This window comes from Miscanthus floridulus, unplaced genomic scaffold (genome assembly GCF_019320115.1).
Source record: "Miscanthus floridulus cultivar M001 unplaced genomic scaffold, ASM1932011v1 os_2118_1_2, whole genome shotgun sequence".
Classification (NCBI taxonomy): Eukaryota; Viridiplantae; Streptophyta; class Magnoliopsida; order Poales; family Poaceae; genus Miscanthus; species Miscanthus floridulus.
The window spans coordinates 39,487-60,000 of record NW_027098110.1 but is presented as its reverse complement, the minus strand read 5'-3'; the positions used below and the strand labels follow the sequence as shown (position 1 = coordinate 60,000).

The window sequence follows — 20,514 nt, the reverse complement described above, 5'->3', positions numbered from 1 at the left end:
ATCTCCAACACTTTCTAGAGATTTGCAGCACTTTCACCTCATGGGAGTAACCAAGGACGCCATACTACTTCGCCTCTTCCCATTCTCACTCTTGGTGAAGGCAAAGCAATGGTTCTATGCCAACGAAGATAGAAATACTACATGGGACAACTGCTCCACTGCCTTCCTAGCCAAGTTCTTTCCCACAGGCAAGACCAATGCTCTGTGTGGGAGAATCTCAAGCTTTCAGCAACAACATGATGAATCTGTCCCTGAGGCATGGGAACGCTTTCAAGACTATATATCAGAATGTCCTCATCATGGGATAGAGAATTGGCTACTCATGTAGATGTTCTACCATAGGTTGACCAACAGAACACATGAAACCATGGATGCTGCTGTTGAAGGTGCATTCTTGTCACTAACACTTCTAGCTGCGACCACTCTTGTGGAGAAGATGGCCTTCAACCAAGGCTAGAATGAAGAACGTGTTCAAACCCTCAAGAGAGGTGGAGGTATGCATCAACTCAAGGAGGTAGACATGCTATCTACCAAGATGGACCTACTCATGAAGAAGCTCGAAGACTGAGCCAACGAGAAGCAAGAAGTCATGCACATTCATGATTCTTGCATGACATGTGAAGAGTGTGGAAACACTAGGCATTCAGGGAACAGCTGTCCTAAAACCTAAGAGGATGTAAACTTTGTCAACAACAACTACTATCGTCCTCAACATAATCAATGATGGAACCAACAACAGAGGCCAAACCACTAAGGTAACTACCAAGGTAACCCTCAAGGTAATAATTATAATAACTTCAATCAACCACCCTAGAGAGAATTAATTGCTGGCCAATCTAGACTTATGGAAGGATTATCTAAGAAGGTAGCTACCAATGATAAAATATTAGAAAACATAAATAATAGAATGGATAGTGCTTCTGCCATCAAGAACCAGCATAGCTTTAATAAAATGATAGAATCACAAATAGCTCAGCTGGCAGCTACTGTTCCTCCGTCCAACAAAGGTAAGATTCTGGAGCAGCCGAAAGATTTAGAAACTATAAATCTTATTGATATTCACAATGCAGCTTACTACTACATGGAGCCATCGATGGGAAGGTGGATAGATTACACCTTGCCTAACAAGAAAGGTGATCTAGGGAGACCTGTCATTCCCATCACCATTGGACCGCACATCTTTCAGGAAGCTATCTGTGACTTCGGAGCAAGTGTCAACATCATGTCTAAGGTAATCTATGAGAAAATTTTAGGAGATCCTTTATTGTACACAAATATATGTTTGTAGCTTGCAGATCAGTCACTCTGCTACCCAAAGGGTGTTCTTGAAGTTGCCATTGTCCGAGTAGGACAATCATATGTTCCCATAGACTTTGTGGTTTTGGAAACAGGTGGAGATGTAAGGACACCATTATCTTGGGCCGACCTTTCCTAAGCACCACAAAGGCCATCATCTACGCGGACTATGCCAAGATCTATTTCATGATCAAGGACAAGAATGAGAAGTTCTCGTTCAAGAACTGCATCTTACAATCTCCTAGTCATCAACAAAAGGCATACCTGCCTAAAGAGACAACAGTAACCAAGAAGAAGAACAACCAAAGAAGGAGGAAGAACAAGACCAGTCAACCACAAGAAGAAATGGTCAACATGATCAACACAGTCCAATCTAAGTACGACCACCTCCTCGCTTCACTATTCCTTGCTAAGAAGGATGATCCTAGCGTACCAACGATTGAGTGTATCATTGGAAAAAGAATCATCCATAAGACCTTCTATGACATTGGATTAGGCGTCAATATAATGTCCAAGGTAATGTATGAATATTTATTTGGTAACGAATCTGTATTCCCTACATATATGTAGTTGCAGATGGTGGACCAATCAATCCGATTCCCTAAGGGAATAGCGAGGGACGTTATAGTAAGAATACAAGATCATTATGCCCCTACCGATTTCATGGTCCTGGACATAGGAGAAGAAGACGATGCACCCATCATCCTTGGAAGACCATTCCTCAACACCACCAATGCGATCATCTATGTCGGATCTAGATAAGTCTACTTCCAATTCCTTGGAGAAAAGGTACGCTATTATTTTAATAGTTATACTACTTATGAATAGCCAAAAAATAGCCGCTTCAGGAGAAGATGTTGATCATCCCAACGTTAAAGGAACCAACCCCAATGGAATGAATGGGAAGATGAAGAACCTGAAGCACCTGTGAAAGATGACCCTACTCTGCCTAAGACAAGTCCACAACCCAAGCAGGTGTGGAAAGAAAAGGTGACATCATCATCAGAGTGACCATCACAAGATGTGCAGCCATCTAAGTCTCCACCGCTAAGACCGAATGATGCACCCAATGAATGAAGGACTTCTCTCCAGTCAAGTCTTATCCGAAGGACATAAAAATCTGAACCCTCACCGTGGGGTAACAACGGTAGTTATCCATATTTACTTTTAGCATTGCATGAATTATTTTTTCACTTTAGCATATTTACTTTTCTACATTAGCATTGCATTTAGAAAAGAAAAATAAAAAGTTCCATTACTGCATTACATCATTGCATCAAAAAAAATCCTAAGACCCATGTGAATAAATCTGCAGTGTGTAAACACCCACGAGAATATTCACTTTGGTGGCATAAAAATAAACATGCATACATACTTCTTTCTGCATTATATAAATAAGAAAATCCAAAAATACTAGATAGACATCCTGCTAGAATTCTATCGCTTCAAAAATATTTCTAAACCTCAAGAACAACTAATCTTCAAATGGCATACCGCTAACCCCTTATCCTAATCCATGCCATGAGTTTTGGTGGTCTTGTTGGTATTTTGCAGGATGACACATAAGATCAAAAGCAAGTTTACCCGACTGTCTTCATCCACCCAAAGTACATCTACCTTAACCGCTGCTATACTCGCTACACATGAGGAACCCAACTTCTAGATGAATGAGAAGGACATACGCCGACAAACCCGCTCCAAGAAGGATCACTTAACATTCAACAATTGACCATAGCAACATCCAACTTGGGGGAGGAGCATCCCCCGTGTATCTAGCTAAGTATTTCTTTCCTTTAGTTTTCCTATTTTTGAGTTTGATTTATATTAGCTAAAGAAATAAAAAGATGCATATCAAACTAAAACAAAATAAAAATTTATCTTAGCTAATTAGTTATATATATACATTAGTATTAAGGTGTGATCTTAAATCTTGAAACCACAATAAAAAAATGTGTGTCTAGATTTCTTTAAAATTTAATTTTTAAGAGCTAAATAAATGGACTCTGAGATAATCTCTTACAACGGAAATGATGAATAGTTGCTCTATTGTAATTCCTTTTAAGTACCTAGTTTTCAACCTTGAATTCTCCCGAGTTTTGGATATGACTCATTTGATATAAGAATTTACTCTGAACTTGAAACTCATGGGTAGCTTATGTTTGATCTAAGTCTAGGTAATTGATGGATATGATATGAGATGGTCTAAGCTACTATTTATCTTGTTCCAAGTGATACTAGAGTTCTGTAGATTTATCTTTTGAAAAACATAAAAATTCTACATAATGAGTTCCTTGTATGACAAAGCTTGAATTCCTACTAGAGTCATATATGATATTTAGATTAGGAAAACTTCCACATATATGCTGCTTGTTTTGCATTGAGTTTAGTCAAGCTTTGTTGACCCTTATGAGAGGTTTGTCATGCTCTTAAAATCAAGATCACGTACACACCAACCCTATATGCACTACTCCTACGCTGGGGGGGTAGGCGCAAAAACCATGTCATTCCATCTAGATCCACCCAAAAATATTTTACTCTTACACTAGGAGTGAACACCAAAAATATACACTATAGGATATCAACCAAATAAATGCTCCACATTCTTGTTGCTATCTCTCAAAAGTTTTGTTGCAGTCAAAAGAAGCATGAGGCTATGCAAAAAGTTATTCATGAAAAGAAAAAAAAAGAAGGAAAAAATGGACAAGTGTCTGAGATATTGAAAACAATGGGTACTCAGATGCCCGCCTAAAAAGAAAAGAAAAAGAAGAGATGAATAAGATAGCCCATGTTTTCTTGTAAAGTTGTTTCCAAGTTTCAAAAGAGAGATATGTTTTCAAGGAGCAAAGTAGAATTAGGTTAGCCACCAACTATATTCACCATACATCCATATACATGCTTGTCTTGATTTGATTGTAGGACTCAACTCTCTTTGGATCCGAGGTTTGACTTTATAATATATGTATTGCAAGTATGCTCTGTGCTTTCTCCCTACCTGTGAACTCCACATAAGACTTAGTTGTAGGAAGAGAAAGGCATAACATCACTATTGCCTTGGTAAGGATCCACAAATACCACAAATATTGAGAGACTTGAGAGTGTCATACATGGGAAGCTTTGAGTTTTATTTTGAAAATCTATAAAAACTCTAGAATAATGGTTGAGCGAATAACTTGAGACATAGTGCTTGACTTGATTGTTCCGTCTTTCAATTGCTCAAGACCTAAGTGAAGGCTGAGAAGCCCCATGGTTGAAGGTAATATGGGTAAGTTTGAAAGTCAGATTGGTTTATTCTAATCTAGAGGAGAATTCTTGTTTGAACGCATGTGTACTTTTGAGGAGTTGCTTCAATGTTTTCAAAATCCTTAAACTCCATATTTAGTTACTAAGTTTAGTTTTGCTAAGGGACTAGCAAAAGGTAAGCTTGGGGGAGTTGTTGACGGTAGTTAACAACCAATATAAACCATCAATTAAACATGCATAAAGAGCATAAATATAATCACCAATGAAGGTTTAGGGGTTTAAACTAATAAATTCCACAAGTTTTGGTGAATCTGTGTTTCCAGCAGGGTTTAATCTGAAAACCACCAAGGAGATCTACCGCGGTACCAATGTGGGAAGACTCTAGAACACTCCAGAAGCCATGTCACCAAAGCAGAGAGCAAGGGGATGACATGTGGGGCTGCCCGGCCCCACTGTCAGGCTGCTGGCCCCCCATGGGCCCACCTATCAGTCAGCTTTGTATGTCATTCTCCCACTACCTTTGAGGATGCATCTAGGCTGTTGCTTAAGTCAGTTTGATCCAAGGGCTCATGTTGGACCCTCAGGGCTATATAATCCAGCCCCTGCCTCTCCCCCCAAGCATAACACTAGTCATCAAGTCATTTGAGAAGATAGAAACCCAAATCATTCTTAGAACTCTAGCATATTCTAGAGCATAGCTAGTTAGGCTTGGTCTAGAGGAAGGCAAGCAGGCTTCGCTTGGATTCCCGATCATGTCAAGAGCATGGTTCGGTATAATGTTTGTACCCACTCTCTCTTTTATATCTCCATTATTTTTATATGCTTGCTACAATTGGTATGACAATATTAGTATTCATCTTATTCATGTTCTTTGTTATAATGTTCATCATCTACTTTGATTATATGCTTAGTATAGTTGGATTATCATCATGTTCATGCATAAGTTCGTATAGCCCTCACTCTAAGGTACCATGTGTGGGTGGTTGACATTGTGTAAGTGTGGTGCTTATACATTGTTTACCTACGAATACACCCTATATTCTAGGTCATGTGGTAGATCGTGGATGTGACACTCTTGTTGAGTCCTTTCTAGTCCACTCCCCGATGTAGGTAGCACGTAGGATCTTATTACGAAGGAAGATAAGCTCTATTCTTACTCTTCCCTAGTAATATCCCTTATGTGTAGATATGAAGATGATCTTAGCCAAGATTACTTGGTATAATTGCACTAATCAAAGTTTGCATTTACTTGTAATTAAGAATGACTTAGGAATTATTCCTTTAATATTCTACCTGACCATGCTATTGCCATAGAAAGGAGTACTCTAAGTTATTTATCATTGATCAATACTTATTATATATATCTTTTATCCTATAACTTACCCCTCTTATGAGTAGAACATTGGTTATGGTTTATTTCTCCTTCAATAGTATAAGTTATCAATACATATCCATGCTAGACCTTCCTAGTGGTAAAAATATAAATAACGATACCTGGAATACTCCCGGGTTAAATGCTGCAATGGTATATTATCTGGGTGCTTGCGGATACTTTTGGTTCATAGATTTATATATATTCTCTCTAGTCACATAATTAATAAAGAATTGCTTATTGTTATTCTAGTAGTAATACTATGTAGTACCAACAAATATCTCTACAGTAACGCTAGGGATGGCAACCTAATAAAGTTAGGGATATAGGTTTATGATAGGTGGCTAAATACTTCAAACAAGTGACACGTTAAGAAATACCAACACCGATATTACCTTCAACCATGGGGCTTCTTAGCCTTCACTTAGGTCTTGAACAATTGAAAGATAGAATGATTGAGTCAAGCACTATGTCTCAAGTTCTTTGCTCAACTATTATTCTAGAGTTTTTATAAGTTTTCAAAATAAAACTCAGAGCTTCCTTTATATGGCACTCTCAAGTCTCTCAATATATGTGGTCTTTGTGGATCTTCACCAAGGCAATAATGATGTCATGCCTTTCTCTTCCTACAACTAAGGCTTATGTGGAGCTCATAGGAGTGGAAAAAGCATGAAAGAGCATACTTGCAATACATATATTGTAAAATCAATCCTCGAATCCAAAGAGAGTTGAGTCATACAATCAAATCAAGATGTGCATGTGTGTGGATGTATGGTGGATATATATGTGGCTAATGTAATTCTACTATGCTCCTTGAAAACATATCCCTCTATTGAAAATTAGAAATAACTTTACAAGAGAACATGGGCCATCTTATTGATCTTTTTCTCTTTTTTCAGGCAGGCATCTAAGTACCCATTGTTTTCAATATCTTGGACACTTGTCTATTTTTTCCAACTCTCTCTCTCTCTCTCTCTTTTATGAATAACTTTTGCATAGCCCCAAGCTTCTTTTCTACAACAAAACTTTTGAGAGATAGCAACAAGAACTTAGAGCATTTATTTGGTGGAAATCCTATCAAACATATTTTTGGTGTTTACCCCTAGAGTAGGAGTAACATATTTTTGGGTGGATCTAGATGGAATGGCAAGTTTTTGCACCTACCCCCAATGTAGGAGTAGAGCATATGTGGGTTGTGTACGTGATCTTGATTTTAATAGCATGGCAAACCTCTCATAAGGGTCAACAAAGCTTGACTAAACTCAATGTAAAACAAGCAGCATATATGAGTGGAAGTTTTCCTATTCTAAATATCATATATGGCTCTGGTAGGAATTCAAGCTTTGTCATACAGGAACTCATCATGTAGGATATTGTATGTTTTCAAAGATAAATCTCTAGAACTTTAGTATCACTTGGAACAAGATAAACAGTAGCTCAGACCTTCTCATATCATATCTGTCAATTACCTAGACTTAGATCAAGCATATGCTACCCATGAGTTTCAAGTTCAGAGTAAATTCTTATATCAAAAGAGTCATATCCAAAACTTGGGAGAATTCAAGGCTGAAAACTAGGTACTTGAAAGGAATTACGACAGAGCAACTATTCATCATTTCCATTGCAAGAGATTATCCTCAAAGTCCATTTATTTAGCTCTTAAAAACATAAAACTTAGACTAGACACACTTTTTATTTTGTTTTCATCATCTAGATCACACCTTGCTAATATATATATATAAGAAAGATAAATTTTTGTTTTGTTTTTAGTTATACATCTTTTTATTTTATTATTATTTTTTAGGAACTATATAGCAGACATAAAAATAGCAAATAGAAAGAAATACTTAGCTAGATACATGGGGGATGCTCCTCCCCCAAGCTGGATGTTGTCGTGGTCTTTCTTAGAGTGGTTTTACCAGCGGATGTCCTTCTTGTCCAGAAATGAAACGAGATGAAAAAACGACTAGGTGAACTTGCTCTTGATCTTTGTGCATCATCCTGCAAAATACCAACAAGAATACCAAAACTCGTGGAACACATTAGGATAAGAGGTTAGCGGTCAGCCATCCTGAGAGTAGTTGTTCTTGAGGTTTAAAAATATTTTTGTATTGGCAGAATTTTAGCAGGATGTTTACCTAATATATTTTGGATTTTCTAGTTTTATGATATGTAGAACAGAAAAATATGTATACATGATATTTTTTAATTTTTATGCCACCACAGTGAATACTACCATGGGTATTTACACCATAGATTTATTCACATGGGGCTTAGGATTTATAATGCAATGATAAAATACAGTCATGAAACTTTTTATCTTTCTTTTATTAAATGTAATGCTAATGCAGAAAAGTAAATATGCTAAAGTGAAAAGAATTTATGCAATGCTAGAAAGTAAATATAGATAACTACCGATGTTACCTCTCGGCGAGGGTTCAGAATTTTAAGTCCTCTGGACAGGACTTGACTGGAGATAGTCCTTTATTCTCTAGGTGCATCTATCAGTCCTAGGGATGGAGACCTTGATGGTTGCACCTCTAGTTATGGTGACTCGGATGATGTCACCTTTTCTTTCCATACCTGCTTGGTTTGTGGACTGGTCTTAGGCGAAGTATATTCATCTTTCACAACTTCTTCAGGTTCTTCATAGTCTTCCCAATCATTCTTTGGGAGTTGATTCCTTTAGCGTTGGGATGATCGACGTCTCCTCCTAGATTTGGACTTCTTTGGCTGTTCATAAGTGATATAACTATTGAAATAACAGCATACCTTTTCTCTAGGGAATTGGAAATGGACTTGTCTAGATCCGATGTAGATGATTGCGTTGGTAGTGTTAAGGAATGGTCTTCCAAGGATGATGGGCGTATCATATTTTTCTTCACCCATGTCCAGAACCATGAAATCGGCAGGGGCATATTGGTCATGTATTCTTACCATGACATCTTTCGCTATTCCCTCCGGAAATTGGATTGATTGGTCTACCATCTGCAATTGCATATATGTAGGGAACAAAGGTTCATCATCAAATAAGTATTCATACGTTACCTTGGACATTATATTGACACCCAACCTAATGTCGTAGAAGGTCTTGTGGAATATTCTTTGTCCAATGGTACACTTGATCGTGGGTACTCCTGCATCATCCTTCTTAGCAAGGAATGGTTAAGAGAGGAGGTGGTCATACTCTGATCTGAGTGTGTTGATCATATTGATTGATTCTTCTTGTAGCTGCCTAGCCTTGTTCTTCCTCCTTCTCCTATTGTTCTTCTTGGTCACTGTTGTCTCTTTAGATGGGTACGACATCTATGGATGTCTAGGAGATTGTAGGATACGATTCTTGAAAGAAAACTTCCCCTTTTTATCCATGATTATGAAACAGATCTTAGCATTGTCCGCATAGATGATGGCTTTTGTAGTGCTTAGGAAAGGTTGGCCAAAGATAATGGGTGCCCTTACATCTCCACCTATTTCCAAAACCACAAAATCTACGGGAACATATGATTGTCCCACTTGAACAATGGCATCTTCAAGAATTGCCTAGGGGTAGCAGAGTGACTGATCTACAAACTGCAAACACATGTTTGTGTACAACAAAGTATCTCTATTAATTTCATCATAAATTACCTTAGGCATGATGTTGACACTTGCTCCGAAGTCATAGAAAGCTTCTTGGACAATGAGAGGTCCAATGGCAATGGGGATGACAGGTCTCCTTGGATCTCTCTTCTTTTCCGGCAAGGTATAATCTATCCACCTTCCCATCAGTGGCTGTATATAGTAATACGTTGCATTGTGTATATCGACAAGATTTGCAATTTCTAGATCTTCCGGTTACCTCAGAATCTTACCTTTGTTGGTCGGAGGAACAGCAACAGCTAGCTGACCTATTTGTGATTTTATCATTTAATTAAAGCTATGCTAGTTCTTAATGACAGAGGAGAGGTTATCCATTTTAGTACTCATATTTTCTAAAACTCTATCATTGGAAGCTAATTTCTTAGATAAGCCCTCCATTATTTTAGCTTGGCCAGAAATCAATTCTCTCAAGGGTGGTTGATTGAAATTATTGAAATTATTACCTTGAGGGTTACCTTGGTAATTACCTTGCTAGTTTGGCCTCTATTTCTAATTCCATCCTTGATTTTGTTGAGGACGAAAGTAGTTGTTATAGATGAAGTACATATCCTCATGAATTTTAGGGCAGCTGTTCCCTAAATACCCAGTGTTTCCACACTCTTCACACGTCATGCAGGAATCATGAATGTGCATGACTTCTTGCTTCTCATTGGCTCGGTCTTCGAGCTTCTTCATCAGTAGGTCCATCTTGGTAGACAGCATGTCTACTTCCTTGAGTTGATGCATACCTCCACCTCTCTTGCAGGTCTGAACTCGTTCTTCATTCTAACCTTGGTTGGAGGCCATCTTCTCCATGAGAGTTGTTGCAACTAGGAGTGTGAGTGATAGAAAAGCACCTCTAGGAGCAGCATCCATCGTCTCACGGGTACTGTTGGTCAACTCATGGTAGAAAGTCTACTTGAGTAGCCAATTTTCTATCGCATGATGAGGACATTCTGATATGTAGTCTTGAAAGCGTTCCCATGCCTTAGGAATAGATTCATCATGTTGTTGCTAAAAGCTTGAGATTCTCCCACACAGAGCATTGGTCTTGCCCATGGGAAAGAACTTGGCTAGGAAGGCAGTGGAGCAGTTATCCCATGTAGTGTTTCAATCTTTGTTGATGTAGAAGCATTGCTTTTCCTTCACCAAGAGTGAGACTGGGAAGAGGCAAAGTAATATGGCGTCTCGGATCACTCCTTTGATGGTGAAAGTGATGCAGATCTCCAGGAAGTGTTGGAGATGTGCACTCGCATCTTCATGTGACTTTTCTTAATACTGGCTAGGTTGCACCATGTTAATGAGGGCTGGTTTGAGCTCAAATCCATTGTCTATGACATTGATCACTGATCCAGTACGAATGTCAGCCATAGCAAAGAACTCTCGGAGAGTCTTGTCATTCATAGCTTCAAATTCTGGTGTTAAGCTTCGCCTTATCTGGTTGTCTTCTGACTCTAAAGCTAAAACTTTCTTGAGTTTAGCTCTAGTTCTCCTGATTAATGTTTTAGGATCTTCAACATAGTTTGTCAAAAGGTCAAAACTGGTCATACATTACCCTGCATAAGATACAAAAGTAGACAAAACAAGGGTAAGCCTATTTGAGCAGAGGTCAATGGTTTTCCTTGATCACATTAATAAGTATAAGTTTATCAATACTTCCTTTGTCTAGCTATCTTCCCCAGCAATGGTTCTAGAAATGCTTGTTGACATTCCTTAGCATCGCTACTAAGAACAAAGTTGAAGCTAGTCCCCGACAACAGCGCCAGAAATGCTTGCTGGTATTTATTAACTTGTCACTTGTTTTAGTAGTCACCTAATATATGTCTACATCTCTTAACATTACTTTACCAGATTGTCGTCCCTAGTGATGATGCCAGAGATGCTTATTGGTACTACCTAGTATTACTACTAGAGTAGTTCTTTATTATTTTATGTGACTAGAAAGAATGTATATACATATGAATGAAAGGGATCTGCAAGTGCATAGATAATTATACCATTGTAGCACTTCACCCGTGAGGTATCGTTATTTATATTTATACCATAGGAAAGGTTTGGCAAGGACATGTATTGATAACTTATACTATTGATGGAGAAGTAAACCATAACCAATATTCTACTCACAATAGGGGTAAGTCAAGAGATAAATATATATGAATAGTGCATAATAATTAATCATTGGTCACTCAGAGTACTCCTTTCTATGGCATTAGCATGGTTAAATAGAATATTTGTGGGGGGTATGACCCTGGATACCCACGACAGTCCACATGAGCTACGCCCCCATGGGTGGCCCAACCCACAAGATGAAGCCTTGTGGGGCATGACTCTACTCGGCGCCTCCCGCAAGACTTCGGGAAGATATCCTAAAGATACTACAAGATCTGTTAGGATACGTATGATCCCAAGATTCCTGTAATCTGTTATTACTTTCTGGTTATCTCTCATATCTAACAGACTTGTAACCCTGCCCCCAGACTATATAAGGCAGGTAGGGACCCCCTCCAAACTCACGCAATATCATACGATAGCTAATACAAACCAACAGACCACAGGAGTAGGGTATTACGTCATACTGATGACCTGAACCTATCTCACTTGTGTGTCTCTATTGCCTTCTTGTTCTTGATCACACGCTTCTCTGCTGATAAATCTACCTTCATGGGATACCCCTCGGAGGACTACCAACGAAATTTTGTCGACAGTTAGCACGCCAGGTAGGGGTGTGTGTGTTGTTTCCTTATCGAACAAGATGGCTTTTTCCGCACGCTCTTCGTCCCTCCCGCAACCCGGCTAGATCTTCATGGTCAGATCGATCTCGTGGATCATCAACACTGATAGAGTCGGAGAGCTCCTCGAACCGGTGCAGATGAATTCTACGCCGATCACCTGCACACCTATGACTGTAGATCTGATCTCAAAACCACCTCTAAGGTCACCTTTATTGACAACTCGCTGCCCACTTCCTCGCTACTAGAGGAGGCAGATCAATAATGATGATCTGATCGCATCTATCGATCAGGATGGTCTAAAGCTCACCGATTGCCTCTCCATCACCGAATCGGCTCTAGACACTCTGGTTTAGCGCCAACCACTCTCTGATCTAGATCTATCAAAGGCTGCTCGAGAAACTCCAGGGGCTATGCCCCTACCCTTTGGGTTCACCAACGCCTCCACCGCTTACCAAGATGCCCTAAGGGGTAGATTCATCGACCAGACTAGAGATGTCCATCCTCCTACCGACCAGATCAACGACTAGCCTCCGCCCGTCATCAACATGCTCCACGTCAGCCGACACTCTAGAGCATCCCTCTAGACCATCTCGGAGGAGAATTCGGACTCTGAGTCCTAGGGCTCTATGGAGACCATCATCGAAACGACCACCGAGCTACTTCTTCCCCCTCTGTTCTGTGGCAGCGCAATCTTCAACGTCAGCATCGATAGCCCCCTCGGAATGGTGAAACCGAGGAGGAACGCACCGCCTGTGAGAACCAGAACATTAACCGTGCACAGTGCCGCGCAAACAAGATTGCTCTCATAATGGCCGAGCATCAACTTGACTCACAAGGAAGGCCACTCCAACGCAAACCTCAGCGACAAGTTTGTCTGCATTGATGACCATGACATCTATAAGACCCCAAGCGCCAATCTCGCAGTCGCCGCCAACGAGCTCACTCGGCTCCCGTAAACACCTGAGGTCACCAAGGTTGCTGCCATGCTTAAAGCGGCACACTATCAGGTCAATGAGATCCGCTAGGATCAGAGACCTTCAAACTCCTCAACCTCGATTCGCCGATCAGCCGCGACAAGAACCGATCACCGCCAAAGTTGCTTCATCGACCAGCATCGCGATGACAGGCAATTGCTCTAGGGTGGAGCTAGGGGCAACAACATTGAACATCGCCACCAACATGACCAGGAGGTCGACCAGGACATAAGTGCACCACAATAATCTCCGAGATGCATGACGGCATATCGACGAACGCCGCTTTGGTCACCATGAAGAAGAAGTACACTGCCGCTAGGAGTATGAGCAAGAGTACGGTAACCCAGACTTAGTTCTCGAGCCGCTCGCCGCTAGCAATGCTGTAGACGATGGTGCCAACAACCCCGAAGGGCCCCCAGCATTCACAAGGGCGCTCCAAACACTTCAGTGGCCCCGTGGTTTCAAAATCACTGGGGTTGAGCCCTACAAAGGAAGGATGAACCCGACACAGTGGCTATAGGCTTACACCACTATTGTTCACACCGCCAAAGGAGACACTAGTGTCATGGTGAACTATCTTCCCATCATGCTCACACCAGCCGCCATGAGCTAGTTCACAAGCCTTGCCCCAGACTCCATTGGATCCTGGGAAGAGCTAAAAAAGTCTTCATCGACAACTATATGGCTACATGTACTCAGCCAGGCACCAAGCATGATCACAACCGCATCAACCAGAAGCCATCCGAGCTCCTCCGTTGCTACATCAGATGCCTTTCCGAGATGAGGATTCTATTTCCAACATCACGGAAGTGGAGGTCATCACCGCCTTCATCAAAGGACTCCATCATCACGAACTTCGCTCCAAGTTTAACCTTAATCCACCCATAGGGATTGGCGAGAAGATCACGACCACCAACCAGTACGCCGATGCCGATGAAGCCGAGGTGCACTTCAACGAGGATGTGGGCACTTATCACCAAACACGCCGCTACGACGACCGCCCCAACGACCGTCGCCACAATGACTGCCATTACAACAACCGCAGTTACCATCGTGACAGCGGTCGTGATCGGCCAGAAGGTCCCAAGTCTGGTCAAAATCGCCACCGTCGGCCAGACCACATCATCGCCGCTGTCAATGAACCTCGCGCCAAGCGCAACTACGATGAGCAATACAAGAAGATCCTCGATGGCCTATGTCCCCTCCACAAGAACGCCAGACATAAGATAAAGGACTGCCTTAGCTTGGATAAGGAGTTCCAAGACAAGAAGCTAGATGATGACACCAATGATGGAGCTAGAGGCCACCGACCACTTGGGGGTAATAACAATGCCTTCTAGGACCATGACAAGGAGGTCGCCACCATCTTCAGGGGCCTCGCCTCCACCGAGAGTAGAAGAGAATAGAAGCTCACCGCACGACGGGTGCTCATCGTCACTACGAAAGACACTGCCATCAACCCTAGCTATTGCCCATGGTTCGAGGTCCCAATCACCTTTAGCAGGGCCGACTAGTGGGCAGACATCCCCTACATAGGGCATTTCCCCCATCCTCGACACAACTATCCAGAAAGTGCTTTTCAGAAAAGTGCTCGTGGACGGTGGGAGCGCTCTGAATCTCTTCTTTGTCGGAGCCCTAAAGGAGTTGGGCCTTAGGATAGCAGATCTCACACCCTCAGACTCCTCCTTCTGGGGTGTGGTACCTGGCAGGGCATCCAAACCGCTTGGAGAGATCACCCTACTAGCACAGTTCGGCACGGCAAGCAACTACTGCATCGAGCATATCAACTTCTACGCCGCCGACTTCAACACCGCCTACCACGCCATACTTGGTCAGCCAGCTCTGGCCAAGTTCATGGCTGTACCGCACTATGCTTATCTGGTGCTGAAGATGCCTTCACCTATAGGAGTCCTGGCCTTGCGGGCCAACCTCTCCATCACCTACACCTATGAGATAGAGAATCTCATGCTCACCGAAGCCACCGACCTCTCCATCTATATGGCCAGCGTGGTCACCGACACCAAGACGGTGCCCACCGATGACATGGAGATCCTAGAGCTAGAGCCTCCTCGCGCCTCTGCTAAGTCCAAGGAAATAAAGGAGGTCAGCCTTGGCTTTGATGACCCCTCCAAGACCATGAAGATTAGGGCTCACCTCAACCCCAAATAAGAAAGCGCACTCATCTCCTACCTATGTGCCAATGCCGATGTGTTTGCTTGGAAACCTACATACATGTCTAGGGTACCACAGGAGATGATCGAGCACTCCTTGAATGTCTCGCCGACCACCAAACTGATCAAGCAGAAACTCCGCTGATTCACGCTAGACAAGAAGGAGGCTATTAGGGTAGAGATAAAATGGCTCTTAGCTGCCGGATTCATAAAAGAAGTGTATCATCCTAAGTGGTTAGCAAACCTTGTTCTTGTTCAAAAAAAGAATAAAGAATGGAGAATGTGCATTGATAACACTGATCTTAACAAACACTACCCTAAAGACCCCTTTGGTCTGCCTCAGATAGACGAGGTTGTAGACTCCACCGCTGACTGTGAACTGCTCTCCTTCCTTGACTGTTACTCCGGCTATCACCAGATCTCCCTCAAGGAAGAAGACTAGATCAAGACGTCATTCATCACACCCTTCGGTGCATACTGCTACACCACCATGTCCTTTGGACTCAAGAACATTGGGGCGACCTATCAAAGGGCCATCCAGATGTGCCTCGATCAACAGATCGGCCGCAATGTCGAAGCTTACATTGACGATGGGGTCATCAAGTCTAAGACCACCAACAATCTTATCGCCAACCTCGAGGAAACGTTCACCAACCTAAAAAGGTACCGATGGAAGCTGAACCCTTCAAAGTGCATCTTTGGATTTCCATCCGGTATACTCATAGGATACATTGTCAGTGCACGAGGTATTAAGCCCAACCCTGACAAGGTCTTCGCCATCACCAACATGAAATGGCCAACATGCATCAAGGATATACAGAAGCTTATAGGCTGCATGGCTACTTTAAGTTACTTCATATCACACCTCAGTGAAGGGCTACCGTTCTTCAAACTCCTCAAGGCCTTCGAGCACTTTTCTTGGTCGGAGGAGGCAGACACAGCTTTTGAGCAGCTCAAGTTGTTCCTAACAAAGCCTCTGATCATGATGGCACCACGGCCAGATGAAACTCTCCTGATCTACATCACCGCTACTTCTCGTGTCATCAGCATAGCCATTGTGGTCGAATGCAAGGAGTCTGGGCATGCCTATAAGGTGCAACATCTGGTATATTTCATCAGTGAGGTTCTTAATGAGCCCAAGACTCGTTATCCTTAGGTCCAGAAGCTGCTATACGCCATCCTGATTATGTCGTGCAAGCTCCACCACTACTTTGAGTATTACAAGATCGCTGTGGTCACTGAGTTCCCTCTGGGGGACATTCTCCACAACAAAGAGGCCAATGACCATATTATCAAGTGGGCTATCGATCTTGGCACTTACTCCATCGAATTCAGAAGTAGACCTACAATCAAGTCTTAGGCGCTTGCTGATTTCATCGCTGAGTGGACTGAGATTCAAGAGCCCATCACCGCTACTTGCCCTGAGCACTGGGTGATGTACTTTGATGGTGGTCTCAACATCAACGGTGCTAGTGCAGGCATTCTGTTCATTACGCTAACCAAGGATAAGCTCCAATATGTTCTCCAGATACACTTTTCGACCTCCAACAACACCATCGAATATGAAGCATGTCTCCATGAACTCCGTATAGTAGTCAAGCTCAGCGTCAAACACCTCATGGTGTATGGGGACTCTGCACTGGTCATCAACCAGCTCAACAAAGACTGGTCTTGCTCCAGTGAAAAGATGGATGCATATTGCTCCAAAATCAGGAAGCTTGAAGGGAAGTTCTACGGTATCGAGTACCATCACGTGGTATGCGATCAAAATCAGCTCGCCGATCACCTATCCAAGTTAGGCTCCTCTCACACAGCAATTCCACCGAGGGTCTTCATTCAAGATCTTCTGGCACCATCTATTAAGGTAGAGAAAGAAGTTCAGGAAATTCCCCCTGTCGAGCAGCTAGTACTTATGGTACCTTTGCCGGCCACCGATTAGAGGGAACAATTCATCAAGTACCTCACCAGCACCGAAGTACTCACCTACAAGACTGAAACCAAATGCCTAATTCATCAAAGCAAGCATTATGTGCTGATGGATGGCAACTTGATGAGGAAAAGTGCCAAGGAAGGGATACTATAGAAATGCATCACCCAAGTAGAGGGAGTGAAGCTGCTTCTCGAAATTCACTCTAGTTCCTGCGGCAACCATGTGGCCTCGAGAAACCTAGTTGGCAAAGCTTTTCGAGCTAGTTTTTACTGGCCGATGGCCATCTCTGATGCAGAATACCTCATCCAATGTTGTGAAGGATGTCAATTTTTCGCCAAGTAGATACATGTGCCGGCATAAGAACTATAGACCATCCCAGCTTCCTAGCCTTTCGCATGCTAGGGACTAGACATGATCGAGCCTTTCAAGCCAGCGCCAGGTGGTTTCCGGTATGTATACATCACCATCGATAAGTTCTCCAAGTGGATCGAGTATAAACCACTCGTCTCGGCTACTGCAAAGAAGGCAGTCGAGCTCTTTGAAGATATCATCCACAGATTTGGTCTCCTGAATAGCATCATCACCGACCTTGGAACTATGTTTACTGGCCATCACTTTTGGGACTTCTACGAAGACTGGTGCATATCCACCAAATACATCTCCGTTGCCCATCCTAGAGCCAACGGCCAGGTCAAACGACCGAACGGCATGATCCTTGATGCCCTCAAAAAGAGGCTATATCAGAAAGAAGAAAAGCATCCGGGCAGATGGCTCAAGGAGCTACCAGCTGTGGTCTAGGGACTGCACACTCAAGCTAGTCGTAGCACCGGTGTGTATCCATATTTCTTGGTCTATGGCTTAGAAGCCATACTACCAGTGGATATTGCCTTCCGAGCACCTATGGTGGAAAATTATGATGAAGAGCAAGCCACAGTTGTTCAGACAGAGGACGTCGACAGGGCCGAGGAATAGCGCCTAATCACCTATGTCCGCACAGCCAAATATCTAGAAGGCTTGCGGAGGTACTACAACTACAACATCAAAGATCGTTCGTTTGTTGTCGGCGACCTCGTTCTCCGCAGAAAACAAAAAACCGAAGGGATGCACAAGCTCTCCTCCCCTAGGAAGGGCCTTATGTCATCAAAGAGGTTACCCGACCAGGGTCTTATTACCTATGTGACTTAGATAGAATCAATGTCCCCAACTCATGGCACATTGAGCACCTCATATGTTTCTATCCTTGAAATGCCCTAGATATGTACTCTCCACTTTATGATGAATAAAGTTTTGGTCTCCATAATTTGTCTCCACTTTTTTCCATTATGGTTTAATCTCCACTTACGGTCGCCGAGCTCTATGCTACTCCATAATGAACTCCAATAAGAAATCGCCATAACTGCGCCGACCACGTTTCTCTAAATCTCCAACGTTTTCGCCGAATGAGTTTCTCCAAATCTCCAACGTATTTTGCCGAACAGTTTTTCTCCAAATCGCCAAACACATTTTCTCCAAATCACCAACGTATTTCGCCAAACATGTTTCCCTAAATCGCCGAACATTTTTCTCCAAATCTCAAAGATATTTTGCCAATCAACGAGCAACATACGCTCTATTCTGTTCCCTAAGGAAAAGACCTAGTCTCTGATCTCTCCCTACACGTGATATGGGCTCCGCGCTCTATGTTATGGGTGGTTGGTTGTGGTTCCTTGGTCACACCTGTTCCTCCTACACATGCACGGCCTCCGTGCTCGATGTTATGGACTATGGGCTAGCCACGGCCGAGAGCTCAGTAAAGAACTAACTGCTCAGATGCCACTTATACTACATTTATCTCCAAGTTATTTCGCCAACCGCCGAGCAGCACACGTTCTGCTCTGTGCTCTATGGAGAAGTCCTAGTCTCCGATCTCTCCCTACATGTGCTACAGGCTCCGTGCTCTACGATATGGGTGGTTGGCTGTAGTTCCTTGGTGACGCCTGTTCTTCCTACACATGCACGGGCTTCACGCTTGATGTTATGGACTATGGGCTAGCTAAGGCCAAAGAGTTCAGTTACGAACTAACTGGTCAGATGCTACTTATACTACGTATAATTGCATTAGGGTTATAACTATAATGATTTTTCACCGCAAATATGAGCAAGCTACATAAACATGCACTTTATAACATTTATACAAATACATAAATGTTTTTTGCACTCCCGCATGCTCTAACTACCCTCTCCAGATATTACAGGTAATACTCTTGGAGCAGATCACTGAGCTCCGCCATCGCCGTCTGTCTCGCCAAACAAGTCTATGTTGCCGGCCAGCTTTTTCGCCGCGTCCTCCACTTCATCCTCCAGCTGCTGGGTTTCTGTCTCGCCCATACCTTCAGCGAATCCTGCCCCTATTGCCTGAAGGTCAACGGATTGATAGTGGGACCGAACCACCACAAGGGCATGCGTAATGGTGGTAACAACGATGTCATGGTTGAAGCTCTCCCACACCGCCTTGCACCTCTGGATGATAGTGTCTGAACACGACGGTCTGCCATTGGGCTGAGGAGCAGCCTCTAGGTCGACGCAATCGAGCACCGGTTTAACTCCGGCGATTATAGCTTTGAAGTTCTCCCTTTGGGTCCTGGCCTCCTGCACCAGCACATCAAACTATGCCTTGACCCTCCGACGATAGTATGCAAGCATTACAAGGTTCCATCAAGCAAGGAATCTACTTTAGCAGTAACTCCAACTAGGAAGTACTCAGCGTTCAGCTCCTTGGCTAGTTTGTCTACTCACACTAACTCCTTCGCCTTCGCCTTCTCCTCTCGAAGTTGCTCGACGGCCTAGCACAGCTGGCCGAGCTCTGCATCTTGGTCTACAGGCACAATAGTCATCACCAAAGATATAGCTATTCAGCAATACAAAGCACATTCGCCGATATGACATACCTTTCTTCTGCTCAGAGATAGTGGCCAGCTACTCAGACTTGCTCCATAGCTGCTCGAATGTGGTCGCTAGCTGCTCGGATAGGATTCCCTTCTAGTATTCTAGGTCCCACGTGTTGGACTCTACAAGGTCTCGCTCATGCTAGGCCCTCTAGATGTTTCTCTCTGTGAGGTTCATCGCCTCCTTGAGTTTTTTGTTCTCCTCGGTGAGGGGCTCCATCCTCTTTATCAGCTGGTGTTGCTGCTCGGTAGTTCGA

The 20,514-nt window shown here is 42.9% G+C and overlaps 2 non-coding genes across 2 annotated transcripts; one reads left to right on the top strand and one right to left on the bottom strand.

The window, feature by feature from the left end:
• Positions 1–197: 197 nt before the first annotated feature.
• On the bottom strand, positions 198–306 carry LOC136534637 (small nucleolar RNA R71). The gene has a single exon (XR_010778770.1). It is a non-coding gene; the product is annotated as a small nucleolar RNA R71 (small nucleolar RNA).
• A 10,157-nt stretch (positions 307–10,463) lies between these two features.
• LOC136534638 (small nucleolar RNA R71) lies at positions 10,464–10,572 on the top strand. Its single transcript, XR_010778771.1, has one exon. It is a non-coding gene; the product is annotated as a small nucleolar RNA R71 (small nucleolar RNA).
• Positions 10,573–20,514: the final 9,942 nt, after the last annotated feature.